The sequence below is a fragment of the Lithobates pipiens genome, unplaced genomic scaffold (genome assembly GCF_037356315.1).
Source record: "Lithobates pipiens isolate NorthernLeopardFrog02 unplaced genomic scaffold, aLitPip1_a1.2 Scaffold_11, whole genome shotgun sequence".
Classification (NCBI taxonomy): Eukaryota; Metazoa; Chordata; class Amphibia; order Anura; family Ranidae; genus Lithobates; species Lithobates pipiens.
The window spans coordinates 20,335,329-20,357,991 of record NW_027507696.1 but is presented as its reverse complement, the minus strand read 5'-3'; the positions used below and the strand labels follow the sequence as shown (position 1 = coordinate 20,357,991).

The following is a 22,663-nucleotide window of genomic DNA, read 5'->3' as shown; positions in this document are numbered from 1 at the left end:
ACCTCAGTGTGAAAGCCCTCAGACAATGACACTGCAGAGGAGCAGTTTTTCATGTGCTTTACAGGCCCTATTTTTAGCCCAAAAGCTCCTGAAAAAACGTCTAAAGCCCTGTACACACTATCAGATTGTCTGCTGAGTTTTTCCTTCAGATTTACCAAAACCATATAATATGAGGTCAAACCTTAGGAGTTTCAATGTGTATGCAATCAGGCAGGCCCTTCTACTACATGGTTTTGGTAAATCTGAAGGAAAAACTCAGCAGACAATCTGATAGTGTGTACGGGGCTTTAGTGTGAAAGGGGTCTTACATTTTAGAATTGGATGCCTCGAGACTGTCCATACTTTTTAAAGGGTGCCTAGAGATTGTCCATCATTTTTAAAGGGTGCACTGAAAAAAGGTTGAGAAACACTGGTCTAATTTATTCACAAGAAAACTCTGAATGAATGATGCGGCTGTGTGGGTGGAGCCATGCAGTGTTTTCACATTGTGACAGCGGGGGGGAATAGCTCCCAGTCTGCTGTCACAAAGCAAGGAGTGCTGGCAGAGGGAGGTGGGTCACTAAGAGCATTTTACCCTCTAAATTCGAGTACAACATGTAACATGCTCCCAAAGGTCAACTTAGCCTTTAAGTTCCCGTTTAAGCTGAAAACGCTATCTCCGCTGCACTGAAAACCCAAGCAGTGTTGTCAGCCCTCTTCTGTAGTGAAGAATAGAATAACCTTGTAAGGCCGATAACACAGCTTTGGATTTCTGAAAGGATTAAACAGGTAGTTTCCTGTAAGTTAGAACATTACAGTAATAAAACTTGGGGAAGTGTGCATATACTGCAGACATTTATTTTTTTGCCAGACATACATACACTTTACCATAAATCTGTAGTAAGGATGTATTCAAGGCCAGGGCTCGAAAAAAAAACAGGCGCCTAGGCCAGGGGTTGACAAATTTGCTTGGAATCTAGGAGCCAGCTTAAAAAGTTAGGAGCCAGGTCCGTGACGATGATCTGAACCTGTCCCTGGCCTGACATGGAGACGAGTGAGGGGAAGATAGCAGCGCCGTCGCCGCCCCCCCGTCTCCAAGTCATTGCCCATAGCTCTTAGAGGGACATTTTATTTATTTTTTTCAAATGACAATTTTTTTTTCAATTGCATTTTAGTGTAAATATGAGATCCGAGGTCTCTCTGACCCCAGATCTCATATTTAAGAGGACCTGTCATGCTTTTTCTATTACAAGGGATTTTTACATTCCTTGTAATAAGAATAAAAGTGACACAACATTTTTTTTAAAAGAACAGTGGAAAAAAAAAAAGTTAAAATAAGCAGGAAAAATAATAATTTTTAAACGCGCCCTGTCCTGCCCGCATATAAAATCGGTGTTCGAACCACACATAGGAGGTAGCGCCGTGATCGGTAGAGCGAGAGCAATAATTCTAGCCCCAGACCTCCTCTGTAACTCAAAACATGCAACCTGTAGAATTTTTTTAAACGTCGCCTATGGAGATTTTAAAGGGTAAAAGTTTGTCGCCATTCCATGAGCGGGTGCAATTTTGAAGCGTGACATGTTGGGTATCAATTCACTCGGCGTAACATTATCTTTCACAATATAAAAAATAATTGGGCTAACTTTACTGTTGTCTTATTTTTTTATTAACTAAATTATTTTTCCCAACAAAAGTGCGCTTGTAAGTCCGCTGCACAAATACGGTGTGACAGACAGTATTGCAACAACCACCATTTTATTCTCTAGGGTGTTAGAATAAAAAATATATATAATGTTTAGGGGGTTCTAAATAAAGGGAAGAAGAGGCAGGTAATATAAAACAGTCATTAGCATTGCTGGTTTGTCATACCAACGGCGACCACAAGAGGGCGCCAGATTCCATAAGGAATCATAGGACCGCAGAAGGCCTCAAAGCCGCGGCCTAAATTTTCGTCCGCCGGCGGAACGGCCCGACGCGATCACGCTGGGGGGGTCCACAGAGACAGGATACCCCCAGCTGTGCTGCCCCAGGCGCGAGGTCGCTATTTCTAGTCGCCAATGCGACCTGGCGCCTGGGTTTTGTCGAGCCCTGGCCTAGGCTGCCACCAGTACACTCACTATAACTCCCGATGCCCCAGACATGCAGTGCATTAACACTGACCGCCGTTCCTCCTCCCTTCTACACACTCAGCGCGGCACTTGATGCTTGCCAGAGCCGCTGAGTATGTGAAACTGACAAGTAACAGAGAGGAGAGAGGAGGATCTGTCAGATTTGAGCTTGATGTCGAGGGTGAGCGGAACACAACAGCTATCAAACACCAGCCAATGGTATCTGGGCAGGCCGCTACATGTATGTGGCCTCGCTCCTTTTCTTAAGCAGCCCAATCATTGGCTGGTGTTTGATAGCTGCTGGTTCCCGCTCACCCCTGACATCAAGCTCAATTCTGACAGCTCCTCTCTGTTACTTGTCAGTTTCACACAGTTACGGAGTGCTCAGTGTGAAACCTACCAGTGCCAACCAGTGCTACCTGCCACCACCAACCAGCGGCACCGCCAATCAGTGCCACCTGCCAGTGCAACCTGCCATCAACCAGTGCCACCTGCCAGTTCCTAACCAGTGCCACGTGTCAGCGCCACCTGCCAGTGACAATCAGTGCCACGTGTCAGTGCCAATCAATGCCACCTGGCAGTGCCAACCAGTGCCAATTCCAAACCAGTGCCACCTGACAATCAGTGCCAACCAATGCCAATGCTAATCAGTGCCACCTGCCAGTGCCAACCAATGCACCTGCCAGTGCCATCTGTCGGTTCCACGTGCCAACCAGTGCCCCCTGCTAGTGGCAACCAGTGCCATCTGTCAGTCCCAAACCAGTGCCACCTGCCACTGCCACCAACCAGTGCCATCTGCCAGTTCCAATCCAGTGCCACCTGCCTAAGCCAACCAGCGGCACCTGCCAGAGACAACCAGTTCCATCTGTTGCCAACTTTTTCTCTTTCTGGTCAGCCCATATCCCTGATGTAACAGCGTTACATTGGAGTTATTGACTGGGTGCTCCGTTGTGAGTTAGGGTTAGGGGGTGAAAATGACTGGCCTTACCCCGGGAGCTGACAATCCATACCACTCTAAAAAAAAAAAATGGCTCCTAACTTTTTAAACTGGCTCCTAGATTCAAAGCAAATTTGTCAAGCCCTGTTCAAGGCAATTTTAGAGACCGCTCGAAAACCCCCGTTAGACTTACCGGTAACCGTGTTTTTCCATGAATCTTCCAGGGCAGCTACTTGAGAGATGATTGGCTCTGCCCTTTACAGGAAACACAAATCAGACAATTTAAAAGGCCCCTCCCTCTCCTCTGACCATCAATTGTTTGAAGATCAAGTAAACCTCCACCAAAAGTGCACTCGGCAGAGGAATAACAGAAACTCACTAAAACACTACCACCAGATAAACAAAAGGAGAGCAGTGAATACAGAATAGGGTGAGAATATAGCCGCTGTCCTGGAAGATTCATGGAAATACTGTTACCGGTATGTCTAACTGGGGTTTTCCCTCATCTACCAGGACAGCTACTTGAGAGGATAAGCAAGATTCTATACCTATAACAAAAGCAAGTACTTTCCTACCAAAGGAGAGGTCCTGGTTGGAAAGCATCTGGACTCCATAATGCTTGATAAACACACGAGAGGAGGACCAACCAGCTTTAGGAATTTCTTCCCATGATGCGGCCAAAGATCTTGTTGAATGAGCTGTAATTCTGGAAGGAGGTGTGTGACCTGACGTTCTGTAAGCCTCACAAATTGCTTCCCTAATCCATCAGGTAATGGAACTTTTTGAAGCTTTGGTCACCTTTTTGGGGCCACTGAACAACACTACGAGTTGGGAGGATCTCCTAAACTGTCATCACAATGTATGTACTACTACTAGTATTGTTGTATACAGCCACAGTGCACCTTATATCACACCTGCTCCTCGACTCTCTCTTTTCCCTGGAGGCAGCAGCGGATGGGGCTGAGGTTAGCAAGGAGGAGAGAGGACCACACTCACGGCTGCTTCTTGCCTCTCTCTCCCTATTCCCTCAAGGCAGCAGTGGGTGGGGGTGAGCTGACATCAGCGAGGAGGGGCGCGGACATGCCTGGTCACATAAAGGCGCCGCCTTGTACACAGCAGAATTCTAACAGACTGGCAGGGAGGAAGGTGCGACCCAACTAATCGATAATGAAAATTGTTGACAACGATTTTCATTATCGATTATTAGCAATAACATAGATTAATCGTTTCAGCCTTAGTGCTCAGCTAGTCTTCTTTCCGCAAACAGAGACAGGGCAGCAACCTGAACTATTAGCCCTTGTACACACGGTCGGACATTCCGACAACAAAATCCGTCCGATTTTGTCCGAAACTGGTGTTGTATATTTAAAATAAAATTTTTATATCCAGCTCTCAAACTTTGTTGGTCGGACATTCCGACGGAAAAAGTCAGATGAAGCCCACACAGGGTCGGATTATCTGACAACACGGTCCAATCGGACATTTTCCGTCGGAATGTCCGACCGTGTGTACAAGGGCTTAGGGTGCTGACAAAGTCCTTTCTCCACTCTTCTCTGTAAAAAAAATCTAGTATATAGGGAGTAGAAAAAGAATGCATTTCTGTCGTCTTCTGCCAGGAAGAAAAAGTTTTCAAACTTTCCCATAGATCTTTCTTGTGACTAACTTACGGCTGTCCAGGTTAGTCTCAATAACCCTCTCTGAACAACCCCTTAGCTGTAGGATGCGCCGCTCAGCCTCCAGGCTGTCACTTGGAAGGTCTAAGGGTTTGGGGCGTTCTACTGAGAGAGCTCTCAGTGAGGAGAACCAACTCCTGCTGGGCCACCAAGCGGCAATCAGGATAACTTCTGCTTGATCCTGGACAATCTTCCGAACTACCAGTGGCAAGAGAGGAAAGCGGAGGGAAGGCGTAGGCTAGAGGGAAATTCCACGGAAAAGAGAGCGCATCTGTCCCTGAGGACTCCATCTCTCTTTCCAGCGAGAAGAAAGCAGGTAGTTTCTTGTTGAGACAGGATACAAAAAGATCAATTTTGGTAACACCCCACCTGAACACGATCTCCTGGAATGTGTCTTGATTCAGTTCCCAACTGCTGCCACTGATACTCAGAGCAGAACAGATTTACCCTGCTCTGATAGTCTGCCAGAACATTCGCTGTCCCATTGACGTACACCGCCCTGACAGAATAGACATTGTTCTCTGCCCAGAACAGAATCTGCTGGATTAACAATAGAAGAGTATCCGAGTGAGTGCCCCCTTGCTTGTTTAGGTATGCCACAGTCATGGCATTGTCTGAAAAATGCAACAGGTCTTTTGAAATGACCCTCTTCTACAGAGCAATTAAAGCCTTCCCCACTGCTAACAGTTCTCTCAAATTCGATGACTGGCATGCCTCCTCTGGCAGCCAGGCTCCCTGGGCCTGCCAGTCCCCTCGAGTGAGCTCCCCAGCCCCACAGACTGGCATCTGTAGTCATTTTCATTGGGGAACACTGTGCCCAGTCCTTCCCTCCCTACAGAGGACAGATTGAGAAAATCTTCTATTGGAAGCTGTATGAGCTGATTCAAAAGAGCTTTTTCTGCAATCCCAATGACGCAAAACGCCTGAAGGGGCCTGGAATGTAATTTGGCCCATGGCACCCTGGAATGGCTGCAATCATTAAGCCCAATAAATGCATGATCTGAAGAAGGGAGTCCTGTGGGAGCAACCTGAAGTTCTGCATGGAGAGAAGAATCTTTAAAACCTTTTCTTCTGGAATAAAAATCTTTTGGGCAACTGTGTCTATTAGGTAACCCAAAAAGGGCATGCTTTGGGAGGGAACCAGGCTAGACTTCTGCCGATTGATCTTCCATCCCGATTTCTGAAAGGTCCGTAAGATCAATTGCAGATCCTGAACAAGGCTCTCTTTCTCTTGGGCAAAGACCAAAAAATCTTCTAAATATGGAACGATCGCTACCCTCTGTATTTGAAAATAGGCCATGACTTGGCCATCATTTTTGTGAAAATCCTTGGTGCTGCCGAGAGACCAAAAGGGAGGGCTCTGAACTGGCAATGACTTGGACCGTTCTCCATGAGAACTGCAAATCTCAGGAACTATTGATGATTCTGGCAGATTGGTACATGAAGGTAAGCGTCCCGAAGATTTACTATGAACACTCCTGGTAATAACAGATTCCTCACAGAATAAATGTTTTCCATCCGGAATCATCAGTAGACTATGAATCTGTGAAGCTTAAATTGATGACCATCCGAAACCCGGCAGAAACCTTTCTTACCAGAAAGACGTCAGAATAAACTCCTCTGAATTTTTGATCTTCTGGAACCGGACAAATAAATCCCCCCCCCCGTTTCCCACATCGCAATCAGATTCACCATGGCCTGCCATCTCTCTTGGTCCCTCGGCAGATGGGTAAACAAAAAACCTCTGGGGTGGGGGGGCTTTTGGATTCCAACCTGTAATCTTTATATATCATTTGGAGGATAAAGGGATTGCTGGTAATCTCTGCCCATCTTTGATGAAATGGGACAATCTCCCTCCTACCCCCGCTCTGGCATCACTGGGGATTTTTGGTAGGGGCTGAAGGAGCAAAGCATGCCTCCCTTTTTGGTTGTCTTTGTTAAATGACCACTATTTCTTTGCCTGTTACCTAGTGGTCTTAAAATGAACTTTGTTCTGAAAGCTACGAAAAGGCCTCTTATTCTGGGGCATATTCTTTTGAGAAGATGGAAACCGTTTACTCTTCTCCGAGGAACGAGCTAGGACTTCCTCTAAAGCCGCGTACACACGTAGCCGTCTGTCCGACGTACTTAGTCTGGCGGACGTCCGCCAAACTGTCCGTCGGAATTTTCGAACGGGCTACTTGCCCACACACTGCACTTTTTCAGCGGACTAATACAGCGTACTAAGTCCGCCGTACTTTAGAAATGAACGGACTCGCCCACACACGCGAAAAAAATCGGCGTGGGGGTCCCCCCAAGTCCACAACAGACCCTTGTCCGAGCACGCTACCCGGCCGGCCAGGAAAGGGGGGCGAGCGAGCGCCCCCCCCCCTCCTGAGCCGTACCAGGCCGCGTGCCCTCAACATGGGGGGTGCCTTGGGGAAGGGGGGCCGCGCGACCCCCCCACCCCAAAGCACCTTGTCCCCATGTTGATGAGGACAAGGGCCTCTTCCCGACAACCCTGGCCGTTGGGTGTCGGGGTCTGCGGGCGGGGGGCTTATCGGAATCCGGGAGCCCCCTTTAATAAGGGGGCCCCCGGATACCGGCCCCCCACCCTATGTGAATGAGTATGAAGTACAATGTACCCCTACCCATTCACCCGGCCTCTTCTCCCGACTTCGGGGGTCTTGTCCCCCTCTTCGGTTCTTCTGCCGGGCCACTGCGCCTTCTTATAGCTCTTTTACAGGCGGTGGCCCGGTCTTCTGTCGCCGCCTTCCGTTCTTCTTCTTCTTCTTCTTCTCCTGGAGATGTTGACTCGACGCTCTCTCCGGCCACAATGCCAGGGACGCGCTGCGCAGCCACTTATATAGGGACAAGGGGCGGTGTCACATGGCTTTATGTCACATGGGTTGGTGTCACATGGTGACCCCGCCCCCTTACGATGTCATAGTCCCCATTTGACATCAACCCATGTGACCAACCCATGTGACATAAAGCCATGTGACACCGCCCCTTGTCCCTATATAAGTGGCCGCGCAGTGCGTCCCTGGCATTGTGGCCGGAGAGAGCGTCGAGTCAACATCTCCAGGAGGAGAAGAAGAAGAAGAAGAACGGAAGGCGGCAGCGGCGACAGAAGACCGGGCCACCGCCTGTAAAAGAGCTATAAGGCGGCGTGGTGGCCTGGCAGAAGAACCGAAGAGGGGGACAAGACCGGCGGCGAGGAAGAAAGCCGGACTCCTCCGCTAGCAAAAGAGCTACAAGAAGATAGCGGAGGAGTCCGGCAAGAAGACCCCCGAAGACGGAAGACCCCCGGAGCCCCCCGCCCGCAGACCCCGACAACCAACGGCCAGGGTTGTCGGGAAGAGGCCCTTGTCCTCATCAACATGTTGAGGGCACGCGGCCTGGTACGGCTAAGGAGGGGGGGGCGCTCGCTCGCCCCCCTTTCCTGGCCGGCCGGGTAGCGTGCTCGGACAAGGGTCTGTTGTGGACTTGGGGGGGACCCCCACGCCGATTTTTTTCGGCGTTGGGGTTCCCCTTTAAGTCCATACCAGGCGGCGGGGCCAGCGACATCTCCTTCGCGGGCCCCGCCTACCTGGAGACCCGCTCGAAATGAGCGGACTTTTCTCCGGGCGGGAAAAGTCCGCTCATTTCAAAAGTACGGCGGACTTGCATACACACGGCCGGATTGTCCGCCGAAATGCGAGTACGGCGTGCAAATTTTTGTGCAAACCGAAATTCTAAGTCCGCCGTACTGTCAGGTCAAAAAAGTATGCCGGAGGCTGCACACGGGGGGATTGTTTGGCGGACTTGAGTTTGCCGGACTTTTCCACCGGATTGTTTGATCGTGTGTACGCGGCATAAGGAAGAGCCGAATAAGAGCTTGCCCTCAAAGGGTATGCCGTAAAGTTTATTCTTGGAGTTAAGATCACCTTCCCAAGATTTCAGCCAGATGGCCCATCTAGCTGAATGAGTGCTGATGTTCGGGCAACAGTTTTTACAGAATCTGCAGCCACATCAGCCAAAAAAAAAGCAACTGACTTGGTAATAAGGGGCAGAGAATCCCTGATCTCTTCTATGGGGATGTCAGAGGAAAGAAGGTCATCCAGAAGTTGGACCCACAGATCTAAATTCCTAGGAACACAGGTGGACGCTACAGCTGGCCCTAAAGAAAAAAGCAGAGGCATCCCAGGTCTTACGTAATAAAGAGTTGGCCTTCCTATCCATCTGATCCTTAACCAGTTGCCGACCGCCGCACGCCGATGTACGTCGGCAGAATGGCACGGGCAGGCATAAGGGCTTACATGTACGTCCCTTGCCTCCCGCGGGTCGGGGGCCCGATCGGGCCCCCGCCCGGTGCCTGCGGCGGTCGGTTTTCGTCCGGGAGCGATCCGGGACGAGGGGGCGGCCATTCATTCATGGCCACCCCCTCGCGATCGCTCCCGACGAATAGAAATCCCCCGTGACATCACTTCCTCTCCTGTAATGTAAACACAGGAGAGGAAGTGATGTATTCTCTCCTCCGTGACGGTATTTTCCGTTCCGACACGGAGGAGAGCGGATCGGTGAGTTGCACCAACACTCTACACACACACAGTAGAACATGCCAGGCACACTCACACCCCCCCTTTACCCCCCGATCACCCCCCCAATTACCCCTGCCCCCCAGTCACAGTGACACCAATGTCATTTTTTTTTTTGCATTGGTGTCATTTGTGACTGTAATAACTGTTAGGGCAGTTAGAGTTAGCCCCCTTTAGTTCTAATGTACCCCCCTAACCCCCCCAATAAAGGTTTAACCCCGTGATCACCCCCCGTCGCCAGTGTCACTAAGGCTGGGTTCACATTGCAGCGGTTTATGAGAACGAATGTGATTCGCACCGCACTGCAGTGCAAATCACATCCGATCTCTGTGCGATTCGAGTTCAGCCATTCGCCGCACCCGCCGCACCCGCCGCAAATTCGCACGGGACCCTTTTTTTGGCCCGCAGCAGAATCGGATCGCATGGGTGTTCACACCATGCGATCCGAGTTTGCAGATCGCACTGCGATATGCGAACTGATCTGGGGGTGTCAGTAACATTTCACTGACACTCCCAGCAGTTCGCATAGGGCAGTGTGAACTGCCGCCGGGAGGCATGCGATGTGGGAACCCGCCGCGGATTCGCGGCGTTTCCGCATCGCTCCAGTGTGAACCCAGCCTAATAAGCGATCATTTTTCTGATCGCCGTATTAGTGTCACAGGTGACGCTAGTTAGGCAGGTAGGTATTTAGGTTCGCCGCAGCTTTTTATAGCGCCAGGGACCCCCATATACTACCGCATAAAGCCCCCTGATTGCCCCCTAGTTAACCCTTTCACCAGTGATCACCATATAACTGTTACAGGTGACGCTGGTTGGTTAGTTATTTTTTTATAGTTTCAGGGCACCCGCCATTTATTACCTAGTCTCACTAGTGTACCCCTAAATTTAGGGGTGTCTACTTTCCAAAATGGGGTCATTTGGGGGGGGTTTGTGCCATCTTGGCATTTTATGGCCTTCAAAACTGTAACGCCCTTAGAAAGCCTGAAGGCGGTGCTTGGTTTTCGGGGCCCTGTACGCGGCTAGGCTCCCAAAAAGTCCCACATATGTGGTATCCCCGTACTCAGGAGAAGCAGCAGAATTTATTTTGGGGTGTCATTTCACATATGCCCATGGCATGCGTGAGCAATATATCATTTAGTGACAACTTTGTGAAAAAAAAAAAAAAAAGTTTGTAATTTTCCCGCAACTTGTGGCAAAATATAAAATATTCCATGGACTCAACATGCCTCTCAGCAAATAGCTTGGGGTGTCTACTTTCTAAAATGGGGTCATTTGTGGGGGTTTTGTGCCATCTTGGCATTTTATGGCCTTCAAAACTGTAATAGGTAGTGAGAAGTGAACTCAAAAATTTACGCCCTTAGAAAGCCTGAAGGCGGTGCTTGGTTTTCGGGGCCCCGTACGCGCCTAGGCTCCCAAAAAGTCCCACATATGTGGTATCCCCGTACTCAGGAGAAGCAGCAGAATTTATTTTGGGGTGTCATTTCACATACGCCCATAGCATGTGTGAGCAATATATAATTTAGTGACAACTTTGTGTAAAAAAAAAAAAAATATTTTTTTTTTGTCATTATTCAATCGCTTGAGGCAAAAAAATAAAATATTCAATGGGCTCAACATGCCTCTTATCAATTTCCTTAGGGGGTCTACTTTCCAAAATGGGGTCATTTGGGGGGGTTTTGTACTGCCCTGCCATTTTAGCACCTCAAGAAATGAGATAGGCAGTCGTAAACTAAAAGCTGCGTAAATTCCAGAAAACGTACCTTAGTTTGTAGATGTGACAACTTTTGCGCAAACCAATAAATATACAATTATTGACTTTTTTTTTACCAAAGACATGTGGCTGAATACATTTTGGCCTAAATGTATGACTAAAATTGAGTTTATTGGATTTTTCTAATAACAAAAATTAGAAAATATCATTTTTTTTCAAAATTTGCGGTCTTTTTACATTTATATCGCAAAAAATAAAAATCGCAGAGGCAATCAAATACCATCAAAAGAAAGCTCTATTTGTGGGAAGAAAAGGACGCAAATTTTGTTTGGGTACAACATTGCATGACCGCGCAATTACCAGTTAAAGCAGCGCAGTGCCAAAGTGTAAAAAGACCTCTGGTCATTTACCAGCAAAATGGTCCGGTCTGAAAGTGGTTAAGGACTCCAGAGTACTCAAATGAAAGATCTGACTTTTTAGATACTTGAGACATAGGAGCATCTAATCTAGGACATTTGAAAAAAATCTCCTCAAAAATCAGACTGAAAGGGAAACCTTCTCTCATGTCCTCTAGACTGGAACAACCTTCTTTCAGGTTCCTTCCATTCAGAAAGGATCATGTCCTTGAGTGAATGATGTACAGGAAAAGACCTGTAGACCTCTGTACATCTTATCCTGAACAGACTGGGCTTGCTGAGGCATCTCGATCTGTTCAGAAGTAAATATTGACTTTAATAGTTTGTCAATATCTTCAACTGGACAAAAAGATACCTAGTTGAGCTACCAGTATCCTCATTCTCTGATGTAGATACCGGATTCTCACCTTCTTCCAGCAGAGAAACATTACGTGAACTAACGTTCTTTGATACTAAGAGAGGTAAAGATCTAGCTGAGACTGAAGGCTCCCGAGTCACAGACTTAGAAGTGGAAGGACCTAGCCCGGCTAAGCTGCAAGGGCGTTAAGCTGGCCAGGCCATACACTAGTTCAGGGGTAGGCAACCTTGGCCCTCCAGCTGTTTTGAAACTACAAGTCCCATGAGACATTGCAAGACCCTAACAATCACAGGCATGACTCCTAGAGGCAGAGGCATGATGGGATTTGTAGTTTCAACACAGCTGGAGGGCCGAGGTTGCCTACCCTTGCACTAGTTGAACATTCATATGAATATTCTCACATACAGGAAAAATCTCAGTACATTTGATAAGCTGACGAATGGCACTCGATTGCGCTTTAAAATTTTGTTTGCGTTTAACATTGAACTTTGAAAATGAACCTAATGTCTTAGAAAGCAAAAAGAAAGGAAAGGCCTGGTGTCACCAGTGACACACCTCTACCCCTAAAATATGCAACAATTTCTCAGAAAATGTCTAGAGCAGGGGTAGGCAACCTCAGCACTCCAGCTGCGTTGAAACTACAAGTCCCATGAGACATTGCAAGACCCCGACAATCACAAGCATGACTCAGAGGCAGAAGCATGATGGGATTTTTAGTTTCACCACAGCTGGAGGGCCGAGGTTGCCTACCCCTGGTCTAGAGGCATGCTGTATTGACTCAACTCATCTCAAACTGATAATTGCAACAGTCATCAGACCACAAGGCAGATTACCTAGGCAGTGGCATCCAATGATACTCAGATACTCTATTGAGTGTTGCCCAATTGTGTTTCCCGAAAGAAAGAAATACTTCCCCTCAGAAAGTCTTGTCTGCAATGCATTTAAGGGCTTCAGCACATTTGTGTCAGTATACATTTGTATTGTGTATGATTGTTTCATAATCCTAAAGCTGAACTCTAGGCACACTAATAAAATATGATTACTTATGATCAGCTATTGCCAAACCTGGATTGAGGTGTTTAACTGCTGGAAAATCTGCCTGCATTACGAAGATAGATGTTGCACTGCAGCACAGAACCAGCGATCATCTGCCATTTCCTGTTACAAATAACAGTCTTTGCAGCCGATTTCCTTTGCAAGGAGTGTGTGGTTCTATACTGGCAGAGCTGATACCATTGTGTTGGCATTGCCTGCTTAGGCTTTCCAAGCTGCTAGAGCATGCAGATGGGGTCCTCCCATATCTCCCTCACTAATTGTATGACACACCTATCAGCATTTACATTTAGGGCAGTATATACACCCAAGGATAAATGACGAGGATGCAGACTTCTTGCATTCCAGACATTTGTCCCTGAACATACTGCCCTGAACTTTCAAAACACGAGGTGCTCCATCGAGCCACAGCATCTGTCAGCCTCTCAGAGTTTGACAGGCTATCTGCAGCGGTGCTGGAATGGGACACCTGTGCCATCCGCTTTCAGCTAAACACCAGAGCCCCATACACTGGTGCTCAACTGTTTTCACAGTTCACATTAAATGCAGCCTTCAGGTGAGCTGCAGTGCAGAAATCTGCAACATGTCTGCATTTTTTGTCCTGCACCACAGCTCCATTTCTGCCTGTGTTTCTACGCACTGCAGGTGAGGTACAAAGAAATGAATGAAATGTCACACTAGTGCCCTTTAACCACATACTGACCAGCTGTACTGCGGCAGCATGGTTCGGCTGCGCAAATCGCCGTTAGGCTACGTTGGTAGCATAAACGGCCACTAGGAGGCACGTGCGGCGAGCCGATGCGAGTGTCCGGCGGTCTTGACCGCTGCCGGGCTCCCACGATCACTCAGGGCACACGGAGAACCGTGAGCTGTGTGTGTAAACACAGTTTCTGGTTCTCTGAGCAGGGAACTGACAGATCATCTGTCCATGCAGAGGGGGAGAGGGGAATGTTTCCCTGCACAGTCCCCTCGCCCCCTCAGTTAGAACACAAAACAGGATACATATTAACCCCTCCCCTGCCCCTTAGTGTTAACCCCTTCACTGCCAGTGACATTTTTACAGTAATCAATGCAATTCTGATCGCTGTATTAATGCCAATGGTCTCAAAAATGTGTCAAAATTGTCCGACGTGTCTGCCATAATGTCGCAGTCATGATAAAAATCACTGATCGCCGCCATTACTAGTAAAAACAAAATTATTAATAAAAATGCCATAAAACTATCCCCTATTTTATAGACGCTATAACTTTTGCGCAAACCAATCAATATACGCTTATTGTGATTTTTTACCAAAAATATGTAGAAGAATATGTATTGGCCTAAACTGAGGAAAAAAAATGTTTTTTTATATATTTTTTGGGGATATTTATTATAGAAAAAAGTTAAAAAATAATGCGTTTTTTTCAAAACTGTCACTCTTTTTTTGTTTATAGCTTAAAAAATAAAAATCGCAAGAGGTGATCAAATACCACTGAAAGAAAGTTCTATTTGTGGGAAAAAAAGGACGTCAATTTTGTTTGGGAGCCACGTCGCACGACCACGCAATTGTCAGTTAAATCGATGCAGTGCCAAATTGGAAAAAGTGGTCTGGTCTTTGGCCAGCCAAATGGTCTGGGGTTCAAATGGTTAAAAGTGCACCCTTAAGCACATGCCTGAAGTCTCAAGCATGATTAGGAGCTTACAATTTTAAGAAAATGATGTTGTCCAGTAAAAAAAAAAAAAAAGCATATGGTGACAGAGGTCAGGGGGGTTCAAAGTGGATCAAAACCCCACATTCTTAAAAGTTCATCTGTCTATTTAAAATGTGGCAGACCATTCTTTAGGGTTTATTAAAAGAATTATAGCCAAAACTTACTTGGCCATCTTCCTCTTCTGGGTCACAGGGGTGCACTTGCTTGTGTCCTCCTGTGACCCAGAATAGGCCAAAAGCATGCTAAAGCCTGCTGTCAACTGATGTCGCAGAGCCGGTCTAGGCTCTTGAAGGATCCCTACAATGACAGGATCCACCCAGATGCCTGACCGGCAGCTGGCTCAGCATGCCATTGAGACCAGCCAGCCACTCCCTCCCCTCCCCAGCCCAGCCTTGCAGTGAGCGTTGGGGCAAAGCAAAACACCAAGACTGACGGTCACAGCCCTCTGCTCAGAGCAGATCAAGAACTGAGCGATCATCAGTTCTCAGGCTTAGAGATAGCAAGGGGCAGCTGCAGCATCATCGTCGGAGAAGAAGCTACGCTAATAGCCAGCGAAACACGTTGACGTCCCACCTAGACGCTGGACGGGCCTCGCAATAACGGAGAGCGTGGATATCGTTTGAATGGCAACGATGTTTCCCGTAAACAAGCTACAAAGTAGCGGCGATTGATTCACCTTCAACTAAGTAGCTGGAGCACTTGTCAGACATCGTGGTATAGTACCTAATGGACTTTGCTCGCTCTGGAGTATAATAGAGGTGATATGTTTGCTGATGGAACGCTGAATGGCCGAGTCTCCCTATTCTGAGAAATGCTGATCGCAATACTCCGGAGGGCAGTGGTTGAGAACAACTGCATGCAAATTGTTTGAATCCAGCGGAATGCGATATCCACTGACTTTATCTGAAATGTATAGCCTCCAGGTTTGCCAAAGATAGACCAGCAGCCAAATAATCTCATATATATTGCCTCAGCCGCTGTTCTTTAACAGGGACTGTTATTATACGGACAAATTTACCACAGTAAGGCAGCTGGGTCAAAACCCACGGTATACTTTATAGGAGTTTGGGCAAATGAATGCCACTGCTAAATGAATGGTACCTTACATATACATTAAATTGATGTGGACATTCCGTATTAACCATTCAAACTAAGCGTTATTTCAGCCTGAACTGATAGTATTTAATTTCAATTCAGGCTATCTGAACTATATTTTGCTTATTTATTTCACTTTCTCCTCTTAGCTTGCTGTAGACTACTGGTTAACCGCATAGAGTTTAATTGGGTATTTTTAATTATGTTCATCCTGATTATTTAATATAATAATAATTAAATGGTTACAGTAGTCAATAGCAATCGGACCAGCTTCGTTCTGTGTATGGTTGTGTCTGTTGTTTATGATTCTGTGTATGGTTGTGTCTGTTTATGCGTGTCCTGTGAGTTAATTGTCTGTGGTAAATGTATTGTCTATTTGTATGGATATTCTTTATAAATTGCACTTGGTTTTAATCAAATTAAATATTTATTTATGGTATATTATCAAATTTAATACCTATAAATAAAAAAAAAAAACTAAATTAATTGTATTTTGAACTATTCATTGGTGCCCAAAGTAACCTCTTTTTACAGTCTGTGTTTATCGGCCTGTAATTCCTTTCTTTTTTCCATATGCTATTTGGTTACAGCGCCAACACCTTAATTAAGGTTGAATGATTCAAGTTTAGGTCTAATACAGTGACCTCCTACTAGTGGGTAATCTTGCACTTTCCTTTTTTCCCCTTTCCCCTAATTTTGTTAATTCAGCTGCAGCATCAGATCAATGATGAAGCATTGAGGCGAGTATATATGTTTGTTTGTTTTTGTCAATGACAGCGCATGCAGCTGCTATGCAGCTCGAAGTAGAAGGGAGGTGGAGGTGGTCATAAGGGAGTTTGTTAAAGAATATGTTCACCTTTCTGTTACGTGTTCCAACTGTATTTAGGCCTCAGTGTGACAGTGGACAGGGATCTTCTCCCCACATCTGCTGTCCCAATTAAAAAACAGCACGGCCCTTGCGGTACTCCACCCACATTGCCGCATCATTTATTCACAGTTTCCAGTCAATGGATAGACCACAACTACCATCAGCCACCGCAGCTGACTTCTTGTAGTTCCGAACGAACTGAAGAGCACTCTTGTAGTTAATTTACAAGCCCTGCAGTTTTGTAACTGAAAGCCCTGAAAGTTGCAGGGCTTGTTTGCAGAAGCCCGACATTGCAACCCTGATCCACTGATCATGCAATGTTTTCCAGGCTCCTGCAGGAAAAAATAATAAATGCACATTTTGTTTTCTGAAAAATATGTACATTTAGGAATCTTTTTTAAAAGGTGAATCTATCATTTAAGCCAGCTTCATAATGAGACATGGCCACTCGTTTCAGAAGGGCTTTAGCGCTGTTTAAGCGTGCTTTTCGGACACAAGCAGGGTGCTTTTAACCCCCACTAGAGGCAGAAGAAGGGGTTAAACGAGCCTGTGTTGTGGCGCTTCCGAAACGCTTTTCAGGCGCTTTGGAAGCGCTGCCCATTCGTTTCAATAGACAGGTCATTTTGGGAGCACTGTATACAGCGTTCCCAAACTGTCCCACTTTTCCTAATGTCACGAAAACACACCGCCCTAGTGTGAAATGTCACACTGAAATGAATGGGAGGCGGTTTTCAGGCGCTAAAACAACTGAAAACCATCTCAGTGTGAAGCTGGCGTTATGGAAAACAAAAATGTTAAAAAAGGGGAAAAAAAAAAAAAAAGCGTATACTTAAGTGGATGCAGCATCGATCCAATCCAGTGCATCTGTCCCCTGCCGACTCTGCACTGAGGTCTTCAATCTCTCAGTTCTTAGCATTTTGTGAGCAGAGAGCCAGGGACTGCCAGTCTCTAGCTTGCTGCGCTGCCCCTACCTCACTAGAGCACTGGGCTGTGGCGTGGATGGGAGGGGCTGGCTTAGATGATCGTTGAGAGGCTGAGCCAGCTGTCAGTCCAGGCTTCTGTGCGGATCCCGACCATATGGACAGGATCTTTTCAGACCCTGGACCAGTTCTGTGACGTCAGCCGACAGAGGGATTCAGCCCACTGTTGGCTGAGAACGGATCACAGGAGTGCAAAACAAACTTCTGTGATCTATAGGAGAAGCTTTGGCTATATTTCTCCTTTAAGTTTCCAGTATAGAATGGCTGAAGTCAGACCTCAGAATGGCCACTGGTCCCTCTCTGTGTAGCAAGAAGCATTTAAGAAAAAAAACGGATTCCCTCATCCACACAAATGAGGTGGATGGAGGAATCCTCCCGACTGTGGTTTTGTATTCTGACAATGGGACTTCTCACATCACAGAACCAGACCGGGCTCTGCAGGGATCCCAACAATAATGTCAGGATCCACTGGCTCAGTCCCTCAGCATGCTGCAGAGAACTTGACCAGCCACTCCCGTCCCCTCCATAACCCGATGAGTTAGTGAGCGCTGGAGGGGCAGACCACAGAGCGGTGACTGTCTATGATTGCTCATTTCTCAGTGTAGAGTTTGTGGGGCAGAGCTGCAACATCCGATCGATGTTACATCTGCATAGGGGAGTAAGGATGAGCTCCGGTGTGTTCGCATACTCCACGTGCAGAGCCTGCCAAGATGTCGGCACTGCGCTGAGCTAATCACAGGCAGTGAGACATTTCCAGATCTCTGCAGCCGCACATCGGGAAATGTCTCACTGCTTGTGATTAGTGTGCCAACACGCCGGAGCTCATCCTTATAGGTGAATATGAATTTTTATTTTATTTTTCTAATTCTGCGCATCCCTTTAAAGTGCAGCACAGTGATGTCAATGCCACTTTTATTGGTTAATATCTGGGTTTGCAGAGGCCACTGGTACATATGTAGTGAATGCATTAGGGCTGTAACTAACGATTATTTTCATAATCGATTAGTTGGCTGATTATTGATTCGATTAGTCGGTTAATAACCTTTTAAAAAAAAAAGTGGGTCAAATTGATGTTCATTTTCAACCACAATGACGGGAAAATTTGGAAATAATAGAAAACTTCTTAGTCAATGGAACTTTCAGACAGTGTATGTGGTTTTCGTTCAGACATTACATTTTAAAAACAGAATGTTAAAAACAAGTGAAAATTTCAAACAAAATTCTTTCATTCAGCGAATGTACAAAGATTTTTCGTCTGAATATTCTCATCTGAAAATTGATCAGTATGACCAGCATAAGGCTTGGTACACACCTATGCAGTTTGCTTTTGATCTGTTTCTGCAGTACTTTTTGCTGTACATTTTGATTTTTGTGCACGTGATTTTACTGCAATTTGCCATTTTTTTGGGCAGATTAAAAAACACAAATTGCTGCAAAAACACATTACATACTTTTCTGCAGCTTCTCCGTTGAAGTACATTGAACCAATAAAGCACCATTTTGCATTAAAAGTCCCTGACCCTTTCGGATGTGAACGTGTCCCATAGGAAACCATGTAAATGAAATGTAGTGCATTTCTGCAAAAAGCACCAACACATAGATGTGAACAAGGTCTAAGACGTTAACTAACATAATGGGGTTAAAAAAACTAAAATTAGCCCTTTATAGTAGAAAAAAGCAGATAATCACTAATGTAAGGGGTTCATTTTCTTTACTGTAGAAAAGTGAGTAATATTTACAGTAGCGATTATTTGCTCTTTTTGAACTATAAAGGGCTCATTTTAGTTTTTTTTTAACCCCATTATGTTACTGCCCGATTAATCGATTATGAAAATAATAATCGACTAATTTCATAATAGATTAGTTGTCTATTAATCGATTAGTTGTTTCAGCCCTAGAATGCATATCCTTTGTAGCTATTGAGTAATATATTTAAAGCGATTCTAAAACCTAAAAGTTTTTTTTTTACCTTAATGCAGTTCATGCATTAAGGTAAAAAACCTTCTGTATACTTACCTGAGCCCATTCCCCATCCAGCACTGTGCATGAGAACCAACGCTCTGTCCCTCCTCTCTGGAGGCGAATTGATAGCAGCAGGAGCCATTGGCACCACTGCTGTCAATTAAATGCTGTGACGAGGAGCAGACAAAGCAGCTCAGGACCGAGCCCACACAAGTGCCCTTATAAGAAGCCTATGCAAGATCTCGCCGAAGGGGAAGAGCACCAGCTGGGGATTCCAGAAGACGAGGATTTGGGCTGCTCTGTGCAAAACCATTACACAGAGCAAGCAAGTGTGATTTTTTTTTTTTATTATTTTATAAAATAAACATAAGGGAACCTTTAATATCATGTTAAAAACGTTTTCGTGGGCAGAGTTCAGCTTTAACCACTTCAATTCAAGGCACTTAAACACCTCCCTGCCCAAGCCAATTTTCAGTGCTGTCGCACTTTGAATGACAATTGTGCGGTCATAAAACACTATACCCAAACACATTTTTTATCATTTTGTTCCCACAAATAGAGCTTTATTTTGGTGGTATTTGATCTTCTCTGTGATTTTTATTTTTTGTGCAACAAGTAAAAAAAAAGACCCAAAATTGTGAAAAAAAACAAGTTCTTCTGCGTTTCTGTTAAAACTTTTTGTAAATAAGTAGGTTTTCTTCTTCAATGATGGCCACTGATATGGCTGCACTGACGGGCACTGATAAGGTGGCACCAATGAGGTGGTACTGACGGGCACTGATATGAGTGCCCATCAGCGCTGCCTAGGTGCCACTGATAGGTACTTATGGGTGGCACGGATGGGCACTGATGGTGGCACTGCTGTTTTAATTTGTTTCATGATGGTGCCAGTCAGTGCCCATTTGTGGGCACTGATTGGTACAGACTGGGCATTCATCTGTACATGTGAATGGCCACAGGGTACATACCTGGCCATCCACATGTTGTCCACTTCCCTGGTGGTCTAGTGTGGACATCTGAGGGGGGGGGGGGGGGGGGTTGTGCTGATAAACAATCAGCGCAGACCCTCCCGTCTCTACTCGCGTCTTTCAGACGCGAGTGAGGAAAAGCCGATCACGATGTAAACAGGAAAAGCCATTGATAAGCCGTGCTTGGGCACGGCTGATCACATGGTAAAGAGCCTCCGCCGGAGGCTTTTTACCGAGATCGGTGGAGCGGTGTGTCAGACTAACCCACCGATCCACCGGTTGTCGCGGCGGCATGTTATCCTGAAGGACGTCATATGACGCCCAGTCAGGATAACAGAGACACTTCCCGGACGTCAATCTGCTATTGACCGGTTAAAGCAGAGTTCCAGTCATATTTTTGTTTATCAAAAGTCAGCAGCTACAAAAAAGTGTAGCTGCTGACTTTTAATCAACAGCCACTTACCTGTTTCCACTGTCCCACGATGCACTCACACAGGCTGTGTTGTTCCCGTGTCCTCCCTCGGCGGTGTCGACATCTCTACTATGGGCACCCGGCTGTGACAGCTTGCGGCTTCAAGCCAGGTACCCACTACCCATGCTGCTCTCCGTGCCTGGTCCCCAAGTCTTCTAGGACCTGCCATATGTCCCAGAAGACTTTGGGAGGGAGAGCTTCTGCTTCCGATCGCCTAGACAGCCAAAACAGAAGTGGAAGCAGGTACCTGTCAAATTTGGGTACCCGCTCCCTCCCCCTCCTCCTCAAAAGCTCAGTTTCATAAACAGGAGCCCTTAAAGCAGAAGTTCCACTTTTGGGTGGAACTGCACTTTAAGGTCAATGACGTGTACTGACAGAGCTAGCTGCCACAGAGAGCTAGCTTGAGTTCCCCATCATTACTGTGCTATGGGGTCACGTGACTTGTGGTTACACCCTTGGTCATTGCTATAGATCATTGTTTATCAACCAGGGTTCCATGGAACGTTATTGCTCTTCCAGAGGTTGTTAGGGGTTCCTTGAGCAATTTCTGCCTCTCAGATAAGTTCCCACTGGCATCATTGATCTTTGTAGCTATATGTAACTGTAAAGAGCATTCTTCCCACTGACCTACACATTAATGTACCATTAGTTTTGGATACATTAATTATTAGCAGGGGTCCCCCCGAGACCGGAAAGTTATTTCAAGGGTTCCACTGTGTTGCAAAGGTTGAGAAAGGCTGCTATAGAGCTATGACGTGAGGGAGCAGGACGTTTTAGCCGTACATTCATAGATAAACACATACTATATCCATGTCACACCACTGAGGATCACTTTTTCCTACAATACTTTTCTGTTATATTGCTATCAGACTGTAAAAAGATTTCTATATCCCAGAGCAAGTGTGGAAAGAAATGGTGTGATTGGATAATAGTAATAGAACACTTCTGATATATGTATGTTTCCACACCAGGAAGGAGGAACACAGAGATAGCAGAATCCCCCCAATGGGGACAGCTGAGGGTCAGGGGTCCCATGTCCTCATTGGCTCCACACGCTGGAACCTGTAGTCCTACAAAGTGTTGACATTCACATAGCACAACCCCGCTTTATTTTCTGTCAGCCGCTTCCCCTAGTTCTGTACACGCATAGTCTTTACTATATATCCCCAGGGAACCACCTACCTCCTGCCAATGTGTATTATACCCCTCTTACCAAGCTACGGCCGCACTTACCTGCTCTCTCCTTTCTTTTCTCGTACTTCCTCTTTCCAAGAAGTGACAGCAAGTCATGCGCGTCGGCTGAGACACTGCGACACCCAGTGGCCGGAGGAATTAGTACACCTAATCCCATGACTGCATCACTCCTCCCATGACAGCATGGATCAAAAACAGCATTAGTTAAAGGTAACTGTAAATGACAGTGTTTGGGCTACTATGATGTTAGACTACATGTAGCTGTTTTCAGAGTAAACACGGCAAGAAAAAAAGATACAGATAATATATAATGTTTGTTAAAAAATGTTAAAATGGTATTTAATATGGATGCAGGAGAGTTGCAGGTTCCTGGTAACAAATCCACAGTATATTTACATAGCCCCCAACTAAGGATGAGCTCCGGCGTGTTCGCATACAGCACGTGCAGAGCCCGCCAGGATGTCAGCACTGCGCCGCGCTAATCACAGGCCGTGACATTGTCCCGATGTGCGCCTGCAGGGATCAGGAAATGTCTCACTGCCTGTGATTAACGCACTACCGACATTCTGGCGGGCTCTGCATGTGCTGTTATCGAACATGACAGAGCTCATCAGACAGACCTCATAGAAAGGCCTAGG

At 46.2% G+C, this 22,663-nt stretch overlaps 1 protein-coding gene across 2 annotated transcripts in view; it reads right to left on the bottom strand.

The window, feature by feature from the left end:
• The window catches only part of RNF31 (ring finger protein 31), an 84,326-nt gene extending 62,194 nt beyond the window's left edge, over positions 1 to 22,132 (bottom strand). For both annotated transcript variants that reach the window (XM_077469547.1, XM_077469553.1), the window contains exon 1: positions 22,065 to 22,132. The gene's annotated coding sequence lies outside the window, so the exon portion shown is untranslated. The remainder of the gene's footprint in view (positions 1 to 22,064) is intronic.
• Between the last annotated feature and the right edge of the window lie 531 nt (positions 22,133 to 22,663).